Source organism: Myxocyprinus asiaticus, chromosome 4 (assembly GCF_019703515.2).
Source record: "Myxocyprinus asiaticus isolate MX2 ecotype Aquarium Trade chromosome 4, UBuf_Myxa_2, whole genome shotgun sequence".
In the NCBI taxonomy this organism is placed as follows: Eukaryota; Metazoa; Chordata; class Actinopteri; order Cypriniformes; family Catostomidae; genus Myxocyprinus; species Myxocyprinus asiaticus.
This window is the reverse complement of record NC_059347.1, coordinates 61,582,765-61,597,163: the sequence shown is the minus strand read 5'-3', so window position 1 is coordinate 61,597,163 and position 14,399 is coordinate 61,582,765. Positions and strand designations below refer to the sequence as shown.

Here is a 14,399-nt window from a genome sequence, read left to right as displayed (position 1 = left end):
ATGCATCAGGTGTATCCTTCGTGGCCTTCAATCACCCACAATCCTTTGCACCTTTCCCAATTTATTTAAAAAAGCGTGGAAATGAGTCGCGAGACCGGGGAGGCAGAAACCTTTATGACGCAGCTTACTTTTTTCTCTCTCTTCAAGTTTTTATTTGCATTTGCAGATATGACGGTATTTACAAACATAAAAAAATGCAAGTAGTTTAGACAATACAACAAATTAGAAGATACAAAGCACCAATAAATAAATAAAAAAATAAATAAAATTAATAAAAGGGCAGTTACATGAATTTGAAAAGCTTTAAAAGTTTTATAGGTTTTACATGTCTAGGGTTAAATTGTTTCATTATTGAAAGGATTTAAATATAAATTCTAAGATCAGTGTTGCAAAATGTATTATATAAAAGCTTTTTTTTTAGTGACTCTAGCTTTGTGAATAAAACATTTTGCTAAAATAATTTAGAGACTGAGAATATATTTCTTGTTTTTTAAAGTATATGGGTTTTCTAAACATAATAAAATATCATATGGTTCTAAGCATACTGTATGGTTTGTCATGCGCACTTACTAGACCGTTTCATTCTAGTGCTAAATGCTGAGGAGGAGTCTAGCCAGCAGACTCCGCAGGACGGGTCACTGCCTAATTAGACTGTAGCCTTCCATGTGAGAAGCACCCAAAGGGGTTAATCTGTAAACATTAAAATACTCTCTGTTTTAAAAGTTCAGACACAAGATGTGAATAATATGTGTGTTAACATGATTTTACTATGATAAAATCACTACTAACTGCATCTGTGGAAAGTTATAGCCAATTTTACAACTTCGTTGCCATGACGATGTAATGTCAACACCCTAAATTGACAATTTAAACAACTACACGAGTTCAAACAGACAAATTCATGTAAGTGCTTCTATAAAATTATAAGCTTCACATTTCTGCATTTAAAGCTGCACTACGTAACTTTGTGCTCTCTAGCGACATCTGTGGTTGAAAGCAATTTGCGGAAGAACACTTTACGTCAGTCGTGTTTCAACACTGCTGTTCTGGCGGATTAATCTCATGATTTGAGGTTACCTGGATCATGTGTGTGATCATGACTGGAAGCTATTCAGAGCCGGGGTCATAATGTGCTACTTTCATGTTGATATTATTATGTTACACAATTAAACATTTAAAAATTAAATATAACTTGCTTTGATGAAGATAAACAACACTCATGTACATATTTTGAATGACTGAATTTTACTTGTATAGCGCTTTTCTGACACTACACTCAAAGCTGTTTTACATAGAGAACAGGGGACTCTCCTCAATCACCACCAGTTACCAGTATATTTTAATATGATTATTCAAGTGCTTTATCTAATATTAATGTTTGTATTGTAGCCTGCTAAACTTGTCAATTTAAGAGGTGAAACTCGTGATACGAGTTCAATGGAAGACTTTATTATTTTTACATTATGTACTGTCACAAACGCCGGTGAAGATTCCTCAATCGACCACCGGAGGTCTCACTCACCGGAATATTAACATTGAACTACACTTCCCAAGTGCCCACATGCCTGGACTGATTACCCTACACCTGCCTCATATCACTCAGACTATTTAAGCTGGATGTGTGTGTTCATTCATTGCGAAGTCTTGTTTGCCCCGGCTACATTTCTGAGCGTTATTACTTACTCTGTTGACCTACCCGTGTTTGATTCTGCTTTGGATTTACTTTGTACGATTCTCTGCTGGCTGCCTATTACTGTGTTTGCCTGGACTATCTCTATTGCTGTTTTGCTGCCTGCCCCGATCCTTTGCCTGTTTGACTACGTTACTGCCCTGCCTCTGATATTGTTGGTTGCCCTGGTTATTTAACATGTGACAGCCGGTACTTCTTTCCTGTGTTTACGGACATGACGTAATGAAGCAAGGAGGAAGGACATAAGCCAGCGATTTCACGCCAAATCAGACCCGACAGCTCAAAATACAAATCATTTTTATAGGCTTACTGAAGTGAATCGGGGGAAGGTAAGGACATTGTTTTGAACACTGGTTGTTTATGTAATCAATCAATAATGGCAATTTGTTCATTTTTAACCAAAAAACATCTTATGTGGTGCAGCTTTAAACTCTCCAAAAATTGGCCCCATTGACTTCCATTGTCAGTGCCTCACATTAACCTCGATTTTTGCTTTTTTTTAAGAAAAGGAGGAATGAGTCAAAATTAATTTTTTGTGGTAATCAACATTATGCCACAAATGCTGTCAATTGAGCTTAACTTGTATTGAACCCGGAATATTCCTTTAAGAATACTGTTCCAGATCATTAGCAATTCCTTCAGAAAGATGTGGTAATACTTCACTCATTTCTAATAGGTTACCAAGTTTTCACTTTGCTATTCTAAGTAATCTTTTGACATGTAAGAGGTCATTGTACTATAAAAACATCCTGTAAGTTTCAGAACTCAAAACTTTCTCTTTAGTCTAAAAACAGCTTATATTGAAGCCAATCTGCCAAAACGACAGGATGTGGAATGTGCCACTTTATTACGTAATAGTGTGGCTAAACACCGCCTCCGCAGAAGAAGGTCAACGCCTGCTTCTACATCACTGCCTGTTTAGCCCCGCCCACCGATTCACCCATGTAGTAGGTAAATAACGAGAGAGGCAAACGCAGGTCTACGCAGAAACCAAACGATAAAGATGGCTCCAAAGTCAACAAGACGCTGTGCATTGCCAAGTTGTGGAAAAGCACAGTCTTCGCATTGCCTTTCGTCTGATCCCAACATTAGGAAAGAGTGGATGAACTTTATTTTTAATGAAGTTCCAGACCGTGTCAGTAAGAACTTTTGTTAACTTCATTTTACCGTGGATTCGTTTACAAAAAAGGTACAGTTCGATGCAGGATTTTCAGAAAGATTGAAACTAAAAGACGATGTTGTGCCGACTATACTGGATCCGACAGTAATGTGGCACCACACAAGTTTGAGTAACTGTTTTTATTATGTGGTCACTATTGCTTTGTCTGTTATTACAGATCGTTTGACATGTACTGAGTATTTATGCGTTTTTAACCTAAATCACAGCAGCGTTCATCTATGAAGGATGTAGGATTTTTAAATATGCAAAACTGTTAGTGTAAAAGAGGACGCAAGAAGCAGTTTTCCTTCTTCAGGTGATGCTTTATTTCCCCTCTTCCTTGACACCACTTTACAGTTACCTTTATACACTCTTTAAACCCTAACACACACACTGTTTCTACAAATAACTTTCACTACTCGGGAATCGTTGCTCTGGCTCGCCTCTGTCATATCCAGTCTCCCCCCACTGAGCGTTGTGTTGCTCTCTTTATGCCGCTCTCCCCTTGCTCACTGAAATTAGAGACAGGTGTTAGACAATTGGGCTCAGGTGTAAGCGCCCTTACCGCTTTCTCTCTCCGGAGAGATGCTTGACCACGCCCCTGCTGCCACAGTTAGCCAATCATACCAGTGGGCGTTTACTTCCGAGTCTACAATCCACCACGCCTATTCAAATGGTGTGTTACGATGAGGGGGGTCAAAACAGGACAGAAAATAGCCTATTACTTCTAAATTATGATGTTTTTTTAATGTAAAAATCTTGATAACATTATAAGTGGACCTCAGAGAACTGTACAAAATAAAAAAAGGCACTTCTCAGACACTGGATTTTGAGGGGTTATGTTGTTAGCCAACACAATGAGTAATTAATTGGTAGTTTTTAATGAGGCAAATAATATTCAGTAATTATTGGGTTGTTTATAGTGAAGAACTACCACCATCATCAGTTTGATATTACATACTGTGATTACATTTATGCATTTGGCAGATGCTTTTATCCAAAGTGACTTACAGTGCCCTTATTACAGGGACAATCCCCCCAGAGAAACCTGGAGTTAAGTGCCTTGCTCAAGGACACAATTGTGGTGGCTGTGGGGATTGACCTGGCAATCTTTTGCTTGCAAGTTCTGTGCTTTAGCCCACTACACCACCACCACTCTATTAGTTAATTGTGTTTCCATATTAGTTAATAGTGGTGACTTAAGTGTTAATGTATTACTACTCATTTGTCCTGCATTAATTGCTGCTTGGTTACATATTGTTTCTATTTTTGTATTTATTTTTTTATTTTTATACCCTTTTCTCCCCAATTTTGGAATGCCCAATTCCCACTACTTAATAGGTCCTCGTGGTGGCGCTGTTACTCACCTCAATCCGGGTGGAGGAGGACAAGTCTCAGTTGCCTCCGCTTCTGAGACCGTCAATCCGTGCATTTTATCATGTGACTCGTTGTGCATGACACCACGGAGACTCACAGCATGTGGAGGCTCATGCTACTCTCCGCGATCCATGCACAACTTACCACACGCCCCATTGAGAGTGAGAACCACTTAATCACGACCACGAGGAGGTTACCCCATGTGACCCCAAGTTTTTCTACCCTCCTTAGCAACCGGGCCAATTTGGTTGCTTAGGAGACCTGGCTGGCGTCACTCGCACACCCTGGATTCGAACTTGTGACTCCAGGGGTGGTAGTCAGCGTCGCTTGGTTACCTATTAATGAAAGAACAGTGTTATAAATGTTATCCATCCTGTTTACACAGAATGCGTTCCCTTGATGCACTGCAGCAGACTGAGAAGTAAATAATTCTAAATAATGTGCAGCAAACATGGACCAATCAACTATGAGCTGATATTTGAGAATTAAAATAATTTTATTTCAGACGGACGGGATAATAAAGTTGCTCTGCCACAGCAACGGATGCTTCCAGTCTGGACAACTGTAAATGCCCATTTCCACCATCAGGGCAATAATTAACAAGTTCCAATCAACTGGAGATCTTAAGAATTGGCCTGAAAGAGGACGTGTGTCTATATTGTCTCCATGCACAGTGAGGAGGATGGTTTAAGTGGCTATAGAATCTCCAAGGATCACAGCTGAGAATTTCAGAAATTAGTTGGGTCTTGGAGTCAGAAAGTCTCAAAAAAAAATCAGACATCACCTACATCACCACAAGTTGTTTGGGAGGGTTTCATGGGCCTCTGCTCTCATCCAACAACAAACTCAAGTGTCTTCAGTTTGCCAGACAATAATGGAGCTTCAAATGCGACCGGGTTTTATGATCAGATGAAACAAAAAATGCTTTTTGGCAGCAAACACCAGAGATGGGTTTGGCACACACAGAGATGAAGTACCCAATGCCCATGGTTAAATGTGGTGCTGGATCTTTAATGTTGTGGGGCTGTTTTTCTGCCAGAGGTCCTGGATATCTTGTTTGGATACATGGCATCATGGACTCTATCATATACCAACAGATCCTAAATCAAAATCTGACTGCCTCTGCCAGAAAGCTTACAATGGGCCCTGTCTGGATCTTCCAGCAGGACAATGATCCAAAACACACATAAAAATAAACACAAAAATGGTTCACTGACCACAAAATCAAGGTTCTGCCATGGCCATCCCAGTCCCCTGACCTGAACCCCATAGAACACCTGTGTGGTGAACTGAAGAAGAGAGTCCACTAACATGCACCTCTGAATTTGAAGGATCTGGAGAGATTCTGTATGGAAGAATGATCTCAGATCACTTGCCATGTGTTCTCCAACCTCATTAGGCATTATAAGAGAAGACTCAGAGCTGTTATCTTGGCAAAGGGAGGTTGCAAAAAGTATTAAATAAAAGGGTGCCAAAAATTATGGCCAACGTGTTTTGGAGAAAAAATATTTATTTAATAATGAGATATTTCTCCTCTTTCAATTGTTTTATTTTAATAAAAGGTTAGATTTTTGTGAATTTTTTGAATGAAAGATCAAAAGGCTAAACAATGCAGATTTTTTTTCACTGCCTTCTTTGTGCATATTTACCAAGGGTGCCAATATTTTTGGCCACTACTGTAGTGTGCAGGTCATTGTTATTGCCCACTTTATTTATGTATTTATTTAGCATTAAAGCTTCCTGAAAAGGCCTGGAATTATTGGCACTACTGTTTTTACTCAGTTATATTGACATTAAGCCTTTTAACTGCCCTGTTACTGCTGAAAAGACATTATCTAAAGCTGATGTATGGGGGCTTTAAAGCATACTCACTTTTCTTGTATTCTTGTAAAATCCTGGGACTTCACCAGCAACACTGTCTTCAATAACAACCCAACAGCTGTTATCTCTCCAAAAAGAGTGGAAGAAGCTCTTTTATAGGGCTTTGATATTAAAAGGCTTCATGTCATCCTGAATGTCATCATCAAGAGTGGAGGTGGAGGCCATGAAGAAATGAAACCAGATAAAGAGATTGCACAAGTGCAATAGTGTGTGAAATACTTGGTTACGGTTCCAAGCAACATAGTAGTCGTGACAGTGATGAGACAACTGTCAAACAATTTACATATCTGATATACACATAATTACTCAACACAATATACAAATAATAACATACACTGTACAGTATACAATACACACAATATAGAATACACAGTATACAATAAATATAATATATATAATAATATATTATTTATATAGTGTTCAATATTAAAGGTGCTTTAATTGATTTAAGCCGTTCTGGAACTTCCATGAGACTGAAGCCCCGTACACACATGCAACGACTTTATCGCTTGATGTCGCTAGTCTCATTTTACATTTACATTTATTCATTTGGCAGACACTTTTATCCAAAGCGACTTAAAAAAGAGGAACACATTACAAGTGAATCACCTTAAGGAGACAGTGGTATGAAAAGTGATGTATTACAAGTTTCACTAGCATCAGAATAGCATTCAAAACAGATTAAAGTGCAGCTTTAGTGACTGGTTAAGTGCTCATGGAACAGATGTGTTTTTAGCCGTTTTTTGAAGACAGAAAGTGAGTCAGCTTCACAGATGGAGTTGGGTCATTCCACCAACGTGGTACGATGAAGCTGAAAATCCGGGAAAGTGTTTTGGTGCCTCTTTGTGTTGGTACAACAGGGCGACGTTCCTTAGCCGACCACAGGCTTCTAGTGGGCGCGTAGCTCTGCAGAAATGATTTTAGGTATGCTGGAGCAGACCCAGTGACTGTTCTGTATGCCAGTATCAGAGACTTGAACTTGATACGTGCATCAACCGGCAGCCAGTGAAGAGAGACAAGGAGTGGTGTAACATGAGCTCTCTTTGGTTCATTAAAGACCAGACGTGCTGCTGCATTCTGGATCATTTGCAGGGGTCTAACTGCACATGCAGGGAGGTCTGCAATGAGAGCGTTACAGTAGTCCAGTCTAGATATGACAAGTGACTGAACAAGAAGTTGTACGGCATGTTCAGAGAGGAAGGGTCTTATCTTCCTGATATTGTAGAGTGTAAATCTACACAATTGTGCTGTCTTTGAGATGTGGTCTGTGAAATTTAGTTTGTTAACGATGGTTACCCCTAGATTTCTGACCATTTTGGAAGGCGTTACTGTAGTTGAACCCAGCTGCACGGTGATGTTGTGTTCAACAGGAGGGTTGGCTGGAAAGACAAGGAGTTCAGTCTTGGCTGAGTTAAGTTGCAGGTGGTGTTCCTTCATCCAGGTCTCTGTACTGTGAAGTCTCTAGTGGCTGTTTCTACTGATGTCGCTGTAACATTATTGGTGGACTGCAAGTCTGGCCATGTCATTTGAAAATCTGAACACAGATGAAGCATTTTGACAATGAAACCAAGATATCACTCTACTTTGACAAGGATTCAGTTTTCTTGTTGAGTTTTTACATAACCTGCAGCACCCTTACGAAAATCGAGAGTTCATGGCAAATTTGCCGCAAACTTGGAGCAAATTCGCCACTGCTAATTTTCACATGCAAATGAGCTTTGCGGCAAACTTGTGGCAAATTGTTCATTGTTGTCAAAGGTTTGCCAGAGGTTCACTACTACCGGCAAAGAGCTGTAAACTTCAGGCAAATATTTGCAGAGAAATAAAGCTCATTTGCATGTGAAAATAACGAGCTGCTAATTTGCGGCTGATTTAGATTTTTTGTAAGGGTGCTCATTGCATGATACCATTAGTAAGATGAACAATCTATTAATGTACAAATCAAACTCACTCAATCTGCTGACAGTTTCTTTTCCATGGTTTTTTAATATATCCATGCATGTGGTTACAGATGAATCAAACAGAACAGTGAAATCGCTCACAGAAACTTCTCTCACCTGTACTCGACTCCATTATCTCAAAGGAGAGGGGTGACATGAGCGCCAGTGAACACCATCTTCGCTCCTATTGGTTGTCGCTCCCGAAAGTCGCTCCTCATTTGCATAAAGTTAAATTTTGTCGTGTCACTCGCCAAGGCCACATGTAGTTGCCAGAGGTTGCTGTCGCTCGTGTCGCTGGAAGTCGCCAGCTCTCATTGAATATGAATGAGATCTAGTTGCTTTGTCGCTGAAAGTCACTGCATGTGTGTGCAGGGCTTGAGCTGTTGAATTGGACACGCCCCCTCTTTCCAAAATCCTGCCCTTCAAAGATTCTTTTGAGACCATCACCGAACAGAAGAGCAGCAGTGTGTCTTCTCATGGTTATCAAACATAACAGTAGCAAAATTGTGCCCTCAACTGACAACTGTTATGAATTTTAATCTGCTGTCAACTACAACAACGCGCAAAATAATTGACAAGCAGAAAGCTCATTAAAGACTTCTGAATGGCTGACCAAATTTTTGTTTGCGAAGACCAGTGAGATATCTCAGGACCAGCCTGATCTCATTATCATTACGTGACCATGGCAACATTTTCGCAAACAGAATTACCTGCTTTACAATGAGTTTATGCTGCGATTTCCTCCAGTAATCAGACAAGGTTTTTATTAAGGTGAATATAAGATGGATACGTGTCAGCTTGACTGTTTTGCTGGGCTCAAACCTCAGTCTTCTGAGTTCAAAATCCAACACTCTATCAGGACAGCTACCACTAGCTAATCACTTTAGAATAAGTGTGTATATGTAGGTGAGTAAATTCATAATCAGCCGTTGCTCTCGTGATTTGTGTGAAAGTGAATCTAGTGTTCATTTTACCAGAAAATTGTGGCGAAATGTAGAACATGGCATATAAAAGTCAGTTTGCAAAATGTAGTTGTAGTAACGTCCGTTTTATGAGACCAGGTTGCAAGGTTGCTTTTTTTGCATACCATTGTATAAAAAAATTGCTAACACATTAAACTTAAAAGTAACATCTTAGTTACTAATAATGGTTTATAATGGGTTTTCACTTTATTATACTGTTCAAGGTAACTAATAACTCATAAGGAAGAACTCAGTAAGATCTCATTCATTAATGTATTACTGTGACACACACTTAAAGGAATGTTCCGGGTTCAAAACAGGTTAAGCTCAATTGAGAGCATTTGTGGCAAAACATATTGATTATCGCAGCCTTCGTTTGCCATATTTTGGAGGATGCATCAGGTGTATCCTTCGTGGCCTTCAATCACCCACAATCCTTTGCACCTTTCCCAATTTATTTAAAAAAGCGTGGAAACGAGTCGCGAGACCGGGGAGACAGAAACCTTTATGACGCAGCTTACTTTTTTCTCTCTCTTCAAGTTTTTATTTGCATTTGCAGATATGACGGTATTTACAAACATAAAAAAATGCAAGTAGTTTAGACAATACAACAAATTAGAAGATACAAAGCACCAATAAATAAATAAATAAATAAATAAAATTAATAAAAGGGCAGTTACATGAATTTGAAAAGCTTTAAAAGTTTTATAGGTTTTACATGTCTAGGGTTAAATTGTTTCATTATTGAAAGGATTTAAATATAAATTCTAAGATCAGTGTTGCAAAATGTATTATATAAAAGCTTTTTTTTTAGTGACTCTAGCTTTGTGAATAAAACATTTTGCTAAAATAATTTAGAGACTGAGAATATATTTCTTGTTTTTTAAAGTATATGGGTTTTCTAAACATAATAAAATATCATATGGTTCTAAGCATACTGTATGGTTTGTCATGCGCACTTACTAGACCGTTTCATTCTAGTGCTAAATGCTGAGGAGGAGTCTAGCCAGCAGACTCCGCAGGACGGGTCACTGCCTAATTAGACTGTAGCCTTCCATGTGAGAAGCACCCAAAGGGGTTAATCTGTAAACATTAAAATACTCTCTGTTTTAAAAGTTCAGACACAAGATGTGAATAATATGTGTGTTAACATGATTTTACTATGATAAAATCACTACTAACTGCATCTGTGGAAAGTTATAGCCAATTTTACAACTTCGTTGCCATGACGATGTAATGTCAACACCCTAAATTGACAATTTAAACAACTACACGAGTTCAAACAGACAAATTCATGTAAGTGCTTCTATAAAATTATAAGCTTCACATTTCTGCATTTAAAGCTGCACTACGTAACTTTGTGCTCTCTAGCGACATCTGTGGTTGAAAGCAATTTGCGGAAGAACACTTTACGTCAGTCGTGTTTCAACACTGCTGTTCTGGCGGATTAATCTCATGATTTGAGGTTACCTGGATCATGTGTGTGATCATGACTGGAAGATATTCAGAGCCGGGGTCATAATGTGCTACTTTCATGTTGATATTATTATGTTACACAATTAAACATTTAAAAATGACATATAACTTGCTTTGATGAAGATAAACAACACTCATGTACATATTTTGAATGAATGAATTTTACTCGTATAGCGCTTTTCTGACATACACTCAAAGCTGTTTTACATAGAGAACAGGGGACTCTCCTCAATCACCACCAGTTACCAGTATATTTTAATATGATTATTCAAGTGCTTTATCTAATATTAATGTTTGTATTGTAGCCTACTAAACTTGTCAATTTAAGAGGTGAAACTCGTGATACGAGTTCAATGGAAGACTTTATTATTTTTACATTATGTACTGTCACAAACGCCAGTGAAGATTCCTCAATCGACCACCGGAGGTCTCACTCACCGGAATATTAACATTGAACTACACTTCCCAAGTGCCCACATGCCTGGACTGATTACCCTACACCTGCCTCATATCACTCAGACTATTTAAGCTGGATGTGTGTGTTCATTCATTGCGAAGTCTTGTTTGCCCCGGCTACATTTCTGAGCGTTATTACTTACTCTGTTGACCTACCCGTGTTTGATTCTGCTTTGGATTTACTTTGTACGATTCTCTGCTGCCTGCCTATTACTGTGTTTGCCTGGACTATCTCTATTGCTGTTTTGCTGCCTGCCCCGATCCTTTGCCTGTTTGACTACGTTACTGCCCTGCCTCTGATATTGTTGGTTGCCCTGGTTATTTAACATGTGACAGCCGGTGGTACTTTCCTGTGTTTACGGACATGACGTAATGAAGCAAGGAGGAAGGACATGAGCCAGCGATTTCACGCCAAATCAGACCCGACAGCTCAAAATACAAATCATTTTTATAGGCTTACTGAAGTGAATCGGGGGAAGGTAAGGACATTGTTTTGAACACTGGTTGTTTATGTAATCAATCAATAATGGCAATTTGTTCATTTTTAACCAAAAAACATTATGTGGTGCAGCTTTAAACTCTCCAAAAATTGGCCCCATTGACTTCCATTGTCAGTGCCTCACAGTAACCTCGATTTTTGCTTTTGTATAAGAAAAGGAGGAATGAGTCAAAATTAATTTTTTGTGGTAATCAACATTATGCCACAAATGCTGTCAATTGAGCTTAACTTATATTGAACCCGGAATATTCCTTTAAGAATACTGTTCCAGATCATTAGCAATTCCTTCAGAAAGATGTGGTAATACTTCACTCATTTCTAATAGGTTACCAAGTTCTCACTTTGCTATTCTAAGTAATGATTGAGAAGAACTTGGGCATTATATAACATGCATTTTTACATATTTGGTAGACACTTTTATCCTAAGCAACTTACAGTGCCCTTATTACAGGAACAATCCCCCTGGAGCAACCTGGAGTTAAATGCCTTGCTCAAGGACACAATGGTGGTGGCTGTGGGGATTGAACCAACAACCTTTTGCATACCAGTTCAGTGCTTTAGTCCACTACACGTGCAAGTTATTCATTTATAATGAATAGAAGAGAAACCCCAAAGAATACAGAGAGGTTGGATAAATTCCACAATCCTTTTATTTAAGATAAGCTGACTAGTCATGTTATCTGTAGCCTAGTGAATTAGAGGGGTGTTGTTACATTTATAAACTGATTTCCGGTTAAAGAACACAGAGGCACAATGTCATGCTTCTCTAAAGATGCATTTCCATCAATTTAAAGGGGTCATGAACTGAGAAATCAAAATTCCCTTGATCTTTTGACATGTAAGAGGTCATTGTACTATAAAAACATCCTGTAAGTTTCAGAACTCAAAACTTTCTCTTTAGTCTAAAAACAGCTTATATTGAAGCCAATCTGCCAAAACGACAGGATGTGGAATGTGCCACTTTATTACGTAATAGTGTGGCTAAACACCGCCTCCGCAGAAGAAGATCAACGCCTGCTTCTACATCACTGCCTGTTTAGCCCCGCCCACCGATTCACCCATGTAGTAGGTAAATAACGAGAGAGGCAAACGTAGGTCTACGCAGAAACCAAACGATAAAGATGGCTCCAAAGTCAACAAGACGCTGTGCATTGCCAAGTTGTGGAAAAGCACAGTCTTCGCATTGCCTTTCGTCTGATCCCAACATTAGGAAAGAGTGGATGAACTTTATTTTTAATGAAGTTCCAGACCGTGTCAGTAAGAACTTTTGTTAACTTCATTTTACCGTGGATTCGTTTACAAAAAAGGTACAGTTCGATGCAGGATTTTCAGAAAGATTGAAACTAAAAGACGATGTTGTGCCGACTATACTGGATCCGACAGTAATGTGGCACCACACAAGTTTGAGTAACTGTTTTTATTATGTGGTCACTATTGCTTTGTCTGTTATTACAGATCGTTTGACATGTACTGAGTATTTATGCGTTTTTAACCTAAATCACAGCAGCGTTCATCTATGAAGGATGTAGGATTTTTAAATATGCAAAACTGTTAGTGTAAAAGAGGACGCAAGAAGCAGTTTTCCTTCTTCAGGTGATGCTTTATTTCCCCTCTTCCTTGACACCACTTTACAGTTACCTTTATACACTCTTTAAACCCTAACACACACACTGTTTCTACAAATAACTTTCACTACTCGGGAATCGTTGCTCTGGCTCGCCTCTGTCATATCCAGTCTCCCCCCACTGAGCGTTGTGTTGCTCTCTTTATGCCGCTCTCCCCGTGCTCACTGAAATTAGAGACAGGTGTTAGACAATTGGGCTCAGGTGTAAGCGCCCTTACCGCTTTCTCTCTCCGGAGAGATGCTTGACCACGCCCCTGCTGCCACAGTTAGCCAATCATACCAGTGGGCGTTTACTTCCGAGTCTACAATCCACCACGCCTATTCAAATGGTGTGTTACGATGAGGGGGTCAAAACAGGACAGAAAATAGCCTATTACTTCTAAATTATGATGTTTTTTTAATGTAAAAATCTTGATAACATTATAAGTGGACCTCAGAGAACTGTACAAAATAAAAAAAGGCACTTCTCAGACACTGGATTTTGAGGGGTTATGTTGTTAGCCAACACAATGAGTAATTAATTGGTAGTTTTTAATGAGGCAAATAATATTCAGTAATTATTGGGTTGTTTATAGTGAAGAACTACCACCATCATCAGTTTGATATTACATACTGTGATTACATTTATGCATTTGGCAGATGCTTTTATCCAAAGTGATTACAGTGCCCTTATTACAGGGACAATCCCCCCAGAGAAACCTGGAGTTAAGTGCCTTGCTCAAGGACACAATTGTGATGGCTGTGGGGATTGACCTGGCAATCTTTTGCTTGCAAGTTCTGTGCTTTAGCCCACTACACCACCACCACTCTATTAGTTAATTGTGTTTCCATATTAGTTAATAGTGGTGACTTAAGTGTTAATGTATTACTACTCATTTGTCCTGCATTAATTGCTGCTTGGTTACATATTGTTTCTATTTTTGTATTTCTTTTTTTATTTTTATCCCCTTTTCTCCCCAATTTTGGAATGCCCAATTCCCACTACTTAATAGGTCCTCGTGGTGGCGCTGTTACTCACCTCAATCCGGGTGGAGGAGGACAAGTCTCAGTTGCCTCCGCTTCTGAGACCGTCAATCCACACATTTTATCACGTGACTCGTTGTGCATGACACCACGGAGACTCACAGCATGTGGAGGCTCATGCTACTCTCCGCGACCCACGCACAACTTACCACACGCCCCATTGAGAGTGAGAACCACTTAATCACGACCACGAGGAGGTTACCCCATGTGACCCCAAGTTTTTCTACCCTCCTTAGCAACCGGGCCAATTTGGTTGCTTAGGAGACCTGGCTGGCGTCACTCGCACACCCTGGATTCGAACTTGTGACTCCA

At 39.3% G+C, this 14,399-nt stretch overlaps 1 protein-coding gene across 5 annotated transcripts in view; it reads right to left on the bottom strand.

Annotated features, from left to right (window-relative positions):
* LOC127433268 (cytosolic phospholipase A2 gamma-like) overlaps positions 1-14,399 on the bottom strand; it is a 71,788-nt gene that overhangs the window by 19,699 nt on the left and 37,690 nt on the right. The window contains exon 1 of one of the 5 annotated variants that reach the window (XM_051685011.1): positions 6,099-6,220. The exons of the other annotated variants lie outside the window; for them this stretch is intronic. The gene's annotated coding sequence lies outside the window, so the exon portion shown is untranslated. Of the gene's footprint in view, positions 1-6,098; positions 6,221-14,399 lie in introns of those variants that run through there. 5 annotated transcript variants of the gene reach the window in all.